Here is a 10,579-nt window from a genome sequence, read left to right on the forward strand (position 1 = left end):
CAATGCCCGGTAATCCTCCTCAATTAGAGGGGCTACACGTGACGTTAGCGCGCAGATCATCATATCCTTTTACTACCAATTACCCTCACCTTAGTGGTTATATAAGCAAGTTTAGTTAACGACCTCTAAACGTGCTGCTACCCGTCCCTTCCTTTTGGTCCTGGAGGAATTTAGGACCTCTAAATCTAGGCAGTTCTAGACAGCCTATGGTGTTTAAAAGGGAAAATCTAGGCGACAAGCAAAGAACATATGATACAATCAAATAGGGCAAAAGTAGTTAAGGCTCATGTTTACCTCCACATGTACATAAGCAAATAAGCAGCACGTCTCAAACAACTGATTTTGAATTAGTTCAGAAAGACTAGGGACGTGACATCTAGATGAACAATCACAAAACAGAACATACAATGTTTGTTTTAAGAGAAGTGACAGAATCCTAACCAGTTTGCCTACTGGTTTTATAGCCTGTTAAGCCTGGATAATTTCACACACAAACAAGACTGGTTTCACAATTATTTAATGCCCTAAGGCTTGCCTAAGTGTGTATATGCAGTCACAATTCTGGGAAACAGTTTAAAGTTCTTTTTTCCTATAGGCATGCTTTCTAGTGACATTTAACAAGACACTGTATGAAGTTCCAGTTTTAGTACTTAATGCATATGATAATTACCCCATGGACATGAGTTCTATCTCTAATGAGTGAAACTGCTATTAGTTCTTATTAGACACGCATACTTACTGAGCAAGTGTGACAACCAATTAAGCCTACATGCATGATTTCTAAAGAGACAGATTTGAATATATGCTGTAATGAAAGTTGAACCTTAGTTATTTTATTACCTATAGGCATGACGTCTAATCATGTAAAGCAAAGTAGGCAGAACTTATTTCAACCAAAGCAAACCCTATAGGTAGGTTATCTAACAAAGCACATTTGAGCCAAAGTAAACCCTATAGGCATGTTATCTAGCACGCAATAGTGATTAGAGTAAACATCTAGGCAAGTTTTCAAACATGCAATAGCAGAGTGCTTTTGAATGATGTAAAGCCATAGGCAGGTTACCTAACATACAATAGTATAAAGTAAACACCTATAGGCATGTTATCTACCCAGGTTTACCCACAGTACCATACAACTGCCATCCCTTTTCACTAGTCACCCCAATATCTATTTACAATTAATTATTACAGACCAATGATTGAATAAAAATTACATAAATAAAAATACAAATTAAGATATAGGGAGCCTGAAGTAGGCCCAGAGCAAATCCTAGTGTACTAGGCCTTCAGTAGTCTCAAATGCCAAGGATTTCATAGCCCAATTCATGTCCAGGTGTGTCAGAGTTCCCTAAGGACCCCAAGGATCCCGGGCAGTGCTCACACCCAGACTTTTCTCAAATAAAGACTGATTATGTACAGTATGAAAGAGCTAGCCCTGATATGCTAGAGTTTAGAGAGATCTCATGATCTTTAGGCAGTACACATACCAGCGGGGCAGAACTTAATATTCTAAGAGTAAGTGAGAGTGCTTGAAAAGACTTAGTGAAAACACTGTGGAGATAAATTCTTAGGAGTAAAATATCTTCTGTAATAGACCAGTTTTAAGAAAAATGATAGGAATGAAGCCAGTTTTAGAAGAGCACATTTTGAAAACAGTTCAGAGGAAAGCAAATTCAGTAGACAGTCAGTAGATCATAAAAGGTTTAGTTCCATAGACACTTTAGCAAACATATTTGCACACAGGGGTGAAAAGGGGATTGGGAACACATGGAGAATCTAGTTGAGGGTGCATGAATGGGGTGCAGGGAGACAAATAGGCAGTAATACACATAGAACACTTATAACCTTATAAAATTAACCAGGATAGCAAGCAACCAAACATGATGTAAAGATATAGAGGATAGACACACAAGCAGGATCAACCATAGGCATGATCACACAGCTAGGCATAACTCAGGCTGTTTAAACATTAGATAAACATGTGAAGTGTAAACATATTAGCTACACATAGAGCATGGAAGAATTTTAGGCATGCTTGAACAAAGAAGTGAATAAGAGAGTAGGCCAAATTCATAACCAATGAACTAATACAGGGATGAAACACATAGAGTTTGGGTGCCAAATGTAACTAGAGACATACCAGTTGAGGGAAAGGAGTGCATAATATAGAGCAAGTTGCCTCACTGTCTAGCCTTAGCTAGACCCACAACAGCACAAGTAGTAAAGAAGGAGAATAGTTTGAGTGTGTGTGTAAATTGTGAATTGATGTCTCTCCCAGAACCAGAACAATGGGGGGATTTTATAGTATGCAATAGAGTAGGACACATAAGGTAATGAGCCAATCATATGCATATAAGGTATGGAAATCAATTAACAATCAGTCATGACTCAATTAAGGGGCCAAAATCTCATAAATGATACTTAATTTAAGGAAATCTCATTCGAACTCCTTTAGTAAATCAGAGCAAGGTTAATAAGGTAAGAAATAATCAGACAATCAATCAAGTGAAGTCAGTCATTAACAAATTAGCCACAAAATCAGACTAGTATTACTTAATTTAAGAAAAAATGTATATGGAATCAATCAGTAATTAAGGGCTAGGTTGAATAAGGCAAGAACTAACTTCGAAATCAATTAGAAGCAGGTTTTGAAAATCAGAGCATAAAATCAGGCTAGCAGCACCAATTAATAATTACACATAAGGTAAGAAAACTAATTAAGGTTGTAAACAAGGGAAATAATCAAACATCAACACATAAGTTTTGACAGAGCAAATCAGTAGATCAAAATTCAAAGTAGTACTGATTTACGGGGAAAATATCAGTTTCCACAAATAGATAGCTAGGCTAAATAGAATTTTAGAAATTAGCCGAGAAATCGAATCAGAAACCCTAATAGAGACGGACTAGGGAAAAAATCACAAGACATTGAATTAGACTAAGGGGAAATCATAAAAGTCAAAGCATAGATAAAATGATGTAACAAGTAACACGGAAAGATTCAGAATCGAAGAAAAATATAATAAAATTAGGGTTTCAACATAAATCGATTAGGGTCCAGACAATTTTAGCAGAAATCAATCAATAATACTTAAGAACAAATGATTAACATTCGAAAATCAGGAACACTTTGAGAAGACAAGTTTCAGTAAACCCTAGTTTTAGGAAGAACGAAAAATCACTTGAAAAACTAGGAAACATTCAAGAAAACATGTGAAGTACGTTCAATCCGTCTTAGATCTGTACAGATCTGAGAAAATCAAAGAAAAAATTAGGGTTTTTTTAGAAGTGAAACAGAGATGAGAACATAGACTTAGGAGTCCACCGATAAAAATGAGAAAGATCTTACTCAAAGTCGAGTCAAATAGCCTGAAATAGGCAAGAAAACCCCAAGGTGTAAATAGACCGCCTAGGTCCCTTGAGAATGTCCTCAAGGATCCAAGAAAATGAGATACCATAGCAAGCAAGAGACCATTAGAGGCCTGAGGGGATGAAGAACCACCATAGGAAGGCAGTATATGAGTGACGGCGAGGGTGAATTAGGGTTAGAGTTAGAGAGAATTTGAGATACGAGGGATCATGTGACGGTAGGGAAAAAGTGGAAAATGATTAGGGTTTGGGGGGTGTAGGAGGGTTTAATTTTAGTAGGAAATATCCTGACCGTTGATCAAAAGTGATCAACGGCCAGGATTGGCCACGGGGTTTGGGTCGGGCAGGTGGATGTTGGGCCTGGGATCTTTTGGGCTAGTTTATAAGGGGTATTAGGCTAGTTAATTTTAGGACAAAATTAAAATAAAAAGAGGTTATTTATTAAATACCCTAAACAATTTATTAAAAAATAATTTGTAAAATAGTTACTAATTATAAAAAATGAATCTCATGCATAGAAATGTTTTAAAAATAGTTATTTAGTATTCAAAAATACGGAGGACTAGTTTCTCGTAAAATAATACTAGAAATATACGCATGGGCTATAATTGCAAAGTTATTATAATTGTAGCCAAAAGGTGCCAATTTATGTATTTATAAAATAATTTCGACTCAATAGGACCTATAATAGTAATATTAAATCAGTACATGTTCTAAATTCATCTGTGATGCAATTTTACAATTATTTATATGAAGAACATATTGAAATAAACTAATTTAAGGGTGTAAAAATTACGGGAAAATACCCATTGATTTTAATGCATAGTTTTAAAGGTATATATGCATTTCAAAAATATTATAGGAAAAATTGGGTATCAACACCTTGGAGGAGGCTCGAGCTAAAGCTTGTGATGCCTGGTTGGCTTGTAGTTATGACCCTGGCACCACCTCAGCTTGATGCACCTGGTGCGACTCTGCCTTTGGCCGAGATGATGGTGAGGCAGGTGGCGGAGACCAAGGTGAAGTTGGTCGTTAGGTATTCCGCGCATGTTTTTGTTTATCCTTGTGTACTCTCCTTTCCTTTCTGTTGGTGTCTTCATGTGCCTTGTAAAGAATTTTATCTGAATATATCGAATCCTATTTTGTTTTATGCCTACCTTCTCTCTTTTTCTTTGGGGTTTTTGTGGTCATATGTTTTTGAATTGCTTTTTTATTTCGTGTTTGTGGTTTTGGATTTATTTTAGTATTTCTCTCTTTTATTATTGTTCGAAAGCACGCGTGTCATGTTGGTTGAAGTGCTTGTCTGTTTTTAACGACTTCTAGCACCTTACTTGTCGAGGCGTGTGCATCACTTTGTTAGGCGAGGTCTTTGTGTGAGGAATTTTTAATCGAGCTAGTCGGGAGTTGACCCCTTCGGTTGGGATGACCATGGGGTTGAGGGGAGTTCTTCGACATTATCGAGGATGTTCCCTATAGGTCGCGATGGCTGTGAGGCCAGAGGATTCCACTCAGGTAGTTCATGTAAATATCCTTTGTGTAAGTGTGGAGTGGCCATGTGCCAAAGAGTTCCGTTTGATCTGGTCGAACCTACGTCCTCTTAATTGAGACATGGCCAAGGGTCGGGGAGTTTTGTTTAAGCTGGTCGAACACATTCCCTCTCAATTTTGACATGGCCCAGGTTCGAGGAGTTTTGTTAAGCTGGTCAAACGTACTTTTTCTTAGTTGAAGTGTGGCCAAGGGACGAGGAGTTTTGTTCGAGTTGGTCGAACAACCCAAATTAACTGTCATGATGGCGCCTATTGTGGAACTAGTCCAGCCTCTACTTATCATCTCATCACAGTATGAATAACTTGAAAAATAAATAAATATGGAAGCTGTTAACATTAAAGAAACCTATTCGAAAACATAATAAATCCCAAAATACGATACAGTCCAACCCAAAACCAGGGTGTCATTGAGTACATGAGCGTCTAAATCAAGATATAGTCCACTATAGTGTCTAGAGAAATAAACTGAAAATATAACTAGTGATAAAGAAGGAGAGTCAAGGCCTGCAAATGCTATGCAACTACCTTGGTAGTCTCTGAACTCTAAAGCCTCAATCAGCAACTGCCGCCGTGACCAGGAAGTAACCTGAGTACATCCAACTCAGTAAGTAACAAGTCTAAACTTTTGACCGAAAGGTAGTGATAAACTCAACCGATACAAATAAAATAGAAATATATGCAGAAATGTAGGCATGCTTTCACATTAAATAGGCAACTCAAAACAGTAAAGTAAAATAGATCTGAACAGTGTAAAGTATGTAACTCAACTATCTCTACATGCCAATGTATATACTGTATGGGATGCACCATGGTGTCAGCCTCATGTGCTCACACTCTCGAATTCTTAACCACTCGGTACTGTATATGGCCCATAAGGCCTAGGGAATATCCATCCCGGAACATATACATTAACTATAAGTCACCCAGATCAAGGAAGGGCAATCCAACCTTATGTAGAAGATCCATATCTGGGTATCAAGTACTTCGGATAAGATCCATGTCTAGGAAAGATCTATCCCTCAATAATATCAGTCGTGCTCACTAGGGGTGTGTACAGACTCCGGAGGGGCTCCTACAACCCAATCGCTATCACAAATCAGTATAACTGCTGCGACGTGCAACCCGATCCCATAACTGTCACTCATAATCAGGCTCTCGACCTCACTTAGTCATCAATCTCTTCAGTCTCACTCACGGGCTCACAATATCATGCAAACTAGCCCAAAACAATGATATGATGTATTAATAAATAACAACTGATACTGAAACATGATATGAAATGCATGTACATGACTGAGTATGAAATATCAATAAAATTAGTGAGATAAAAGAAAGGACCACTATCGATCCCAACAGTGTCAGCATAAAGCCTAAACATGATATTTAGCATGATTGACAACTCAACTACTTTATCAGATGGTGAAAACACGAATATCAACAAGATAGAGTCATGATACAATGCCATGGAATCAACCCGATCACAATTCTCATGGTGCACGCCCGTACGCCCGTCACTTGGCATGTGCGTCACCTCAATACCAATCACATAACACATAATTCGGTGTTCCGAACCCTTAGAACCAAGTTTGAAAGCGTTACTTACCTCAAACCGAACAAATCTCTACTCCACAATGCTTTTACCTCTGAAATCGGTCTGCAAACGTCCTGAATCTATCCACAAGCAATACAATACAATTAATATAGGCTAAAGGGATCAATTTCACAAGAAAACTACTAAATTAGAGCCAAAAATTCGAAAATCGGCTCAAATCCGGCACCTGGGCCCACTTCTTAAAATTGAACAAAAGTCACAAAACTCAAAAGCCCATTCACTCACGAGTCTAACCATACTAAATTTATCAAAATCCGACACCATTTGCGCTTCCAAATCCCCAAAATTCTCTCTACAATTCTCAAGCCCTAATCTCCCAAATTTCACCTCAAAAACTCACCAACTAGGTGTAAAATCAGTGGGGAAACACATTATTAAAGATAAAGAGGCACAAGGAGCTTACCTTAGTAATCACTTCAAAATCCTCCAAAATCCGAGGTTTTTTACACATAAGTCGACATCCGGTCGACTTTTTCAACTTAAACTTCCAATTATGAGACTAAATGTCTCAATTCACTCCGAAATCACTCTGAACCCGAACCAACTAACTCGGTAAATCATAATATAGTTGTGGAACACAAAAGAAGTAGAAAAATGGGGGGAGCGAGGCTAAACTCTCGAAACGACCGGCCGGATCGTTATAGTACTTCTTCTTAATTGATGGATTTAGGGGAATAGTTCTAACAATCAAGTATTACATCCATTTAATCACATTTCATGTTGATTACATCACTTCTCCTTGAGGTATGTTTGGAGAAAATCAAAAATTTTAGGTGTTGGCTAGCGTTCCAGTCCCAGTCCCACATCATCTAATCCCTACATTGTTTGACTTGGATATTCTTGAGAAGTCGGGCAATGAAACGCAGCTTTCCCCATGTATTCACCCTAGAAACTCCATTCGTTGCCTTATTAAAAATCTCTTTGAGAAAACCCTGTGGGACAGAACACAAGTGAGTGAAAAAGAGTACAAATTATGGGGCATTCCTTGTTTTTTGGATGTTGAGTACTAGAGGTCACTGATGTTCCAATTGTTCGGTAGCAACTTTCCTTTCAATGTTTCTAGTTAGAATGACCCCTTGGCTTGCCTGCTTACTATCTTTTCCGGTCCGTCCTAGTTGGCTCCTAATTTCCCTTCTCGGGGGTCTCTTCCTGCTTGGATCTTGGCCTTGAGCATGTTGTCTCTGACTTTGAGTAACCGTACATTGGCATTTTTGTTGTTGCAGTGTTCTCCTTGATGCTTCTGTGCGTCCATTCTTACATACGCCATATCTCTCCATTCTTCAATTTCATTAAGATTTTGCCTTCTGTTCTCGTCGTTGTCGTTGCGGCTCTCGTTAGTATACCATAGGCTGGGCTTTCCCACTTCGACTGGTATGACTACTTCATACCCAAAGGCTAGAGAGTAAGGTGTTTCTCCCGTGCTTGTTTTTAGAGTCGTTGTGTGTTCCTACAATACCCGTGGGAGTATGTAGAGCCACAGTCCCTTAGCATCTGCGAGTCTCTTCTTCATGATGTTCAATATCGACTTGTTGGAGGATCCTGTTTTCCCATTGCTGGATGGATGGTACAGGGTTGAGAGTATTCTTTTTATATGCCATTTTTTGAAGAACTCGGTGATTACTCCATGTGAACTGCGGACCGTTTTCCCAACTTATTTCTTTGGGCATGCCAAATCGGTAGACGACATTCTTCCAGATTAATTTGATTACTTTTTTCTCATTAATTTTGGCGAATGCACTGGCTTCCACCAATTTAAAGAAGTAGTCAGTCAAAACTAAATGAATTTAATTTTACCTCGTCCCAACGAGAGTGGTCCCACGATATCCATTCCTCATTTGATGAATAGACATGGCGAGGTGACGGAATAGAGGTGTTCGCCTGTTTGGTGGATTATTTGTGCATTCTTCTGGCACTGTTTGCACTTCTTTGTGAATTCCTGAGCGTTTTTCTTCATAGTGGTCCAATAGTATCCCGGCCATATGAGGAATCTGACAAGTGGTCGGTCACCGGAGTGACTGCCATAGTGACTTTCATGCACTTCCTTGAGGACGCGTTGAGTCTGGTTTGGGCCCAAGCATTTTGCCAAAGGGCCCCATACATCCTTTTATACAATTCGTTGTTGATGAGGTTGTACCTTGCTGCTTGCATTCTCACCTTCCTGGCTTCTTTTTTTATCATTTGGGAGATGCCATCCTGCAAGTAATCTACAATGTAATTTCTCCAGTCCCAAGATAAGTTTATAGATTTTACCTCGACATGGTCTAAAGTTGAGCTGAGGAGATGCACCATATTTTTATCCCCATGGTTTATGCTTTTTGTTGCGGCGGTCAATTTTGCCAGGTCATTCGCCTCAATATTTTAGGTCCTTTGAATCTGGTCGGGCTGACATTCATCAAATCTAGGTAACAGTTTGCGGAGCTCGATCTGATATTTTTGTAATCTCTTCTCTTTGATATGGAAAGTCCCAATAACTTGGCTGACTACGAGCTGGGAGTTGCAGCGTAGTCTTATGTGCTTTGCCCTATACTCTAGTGCTTACCTCAGTCCTGTAATTACTGCCTCATACTCGGCCTCATTGTTAGTCATATTTTGGCATCTTATAGATTGGCGAATGACTTTGCCGGTTGGGACTTTTAGCACAAGTCCCAGTGTGGATCCACATGCATTAGACATGCCGTCGGTGTGTAGGACTCAAAGGTCTTGCATTAGGCCGGAAGCTTGCGTAGCTTCCTCTTCGGCCTCAGGAATTACCTTGGAACTAAATTCCACGACGAAGTTGGCGAGTACTTGTGAGTGGTAAGTGATGTCGTGTTCACTTAACTCTATTGCCCATTTGGCCAGCCTCCACCACAGTTCAGGTTTGTGAAGTATGTTCCTTAAAGGAAATGTGGTGACGACTGAGATTGGGTGGCATTGGAAGTATGGCCTAAGCTTTCTTGAAGCTTTGACAAGGTCCACGGCCAATTTCTCTAGGTGAGGATACCTCATCTCGGCATCGATAAGTGTCTTACTGATATAGTAAATTGGAGATTACGTACCTTTGTATTTTCGGACCAGGACTGCACTTACTGCTACCTTTAGAATGGCGAGGTAGACGAGAATACGTTCTCCGAACTCAGGCTTTGAGAGTATGGGTGGTGATAACATGTATTCCTTGAGCTCCTTCAGTGCTTATTTTCACTCGGGTGTCCATTCTAGGGCGGTATCTTTTTTGAGTATATTGAAGAATCTATTTATAGGATGACCTCGAGATGAATTTGGAATGGGCAGTGATTCATTGGACTTATTCTTTGGTCTTTGGGTGCTCTGATATCCCGTCAATGGCCTTAATTTGATCTGGGTTGACCTCAATTCTGCATTGTGATATTAGGAAACCTAGATATCTGCCTGAAGTCTTTCCAAATGCACATTTCTCGGGATTTAGTTTCATCCCATACTTCCATAATATTTTGAATGCTTCCTTCAGATGGTCTATGTGATCCTGGGCCCTCAAGGATTTGACTCACATGTCGTCTATGTATACTTCCATGGTCTTGTCGAGCTAGTCTTTGAACATTTTTGCGATCGGTCTACGGTACGTGGCCCCTGCGTTCTTTAACCCGAATGACATGACCCTATATTAGTACGTCCCCCTATGAGTGATGAATGTAGTTTTATCCTGGTCATCCTCATCCATAAGTATCTGGTTCTATGCCGAGCATGCGTCCAAGAAGCTCAGAAACTCGTGTATGTGGCATCCATTAGCTGACCATTTCTAGATTTGTAATGGTGTCTTTGGCTTCGATCTAAAGGGACCCCGACCCTGATGACTGCTATGTTCTTTTTCCTTTTCTTTCTTTTGTTGAGTTATCGTACTATCCAGGGCGATTTGATAGCATTCCTTGGACATGCTTTGTTCAATATGTGGCAATGAGAACAAATCTTCGGGCATGCTTTGTTCAGGTCGGTGAAGTCTATGCACATCCTTTATTTCCATTCTTCTTTTTAACCATCACTGCATCTGCAATACACTTGGGATACTTTGACTTTCTGAGAGAGTCGTTTTCCTGGA

The sequence above is a fragment of the Nicotiana tabacum genome, chromosome 3 (assembly GCF_000715075.1).
Source record: "Nicotiana tabacum cultivar K326 chromosome 3, ASM71507v2, whole genome shotgun sequence".
Lineage (NCBI taxonomy): Eukaryota > Viridiplantae > Streptophyta > Magnoliopsida > Solanales > Solanaceae > Nicotiana > Nicotiana tabacum.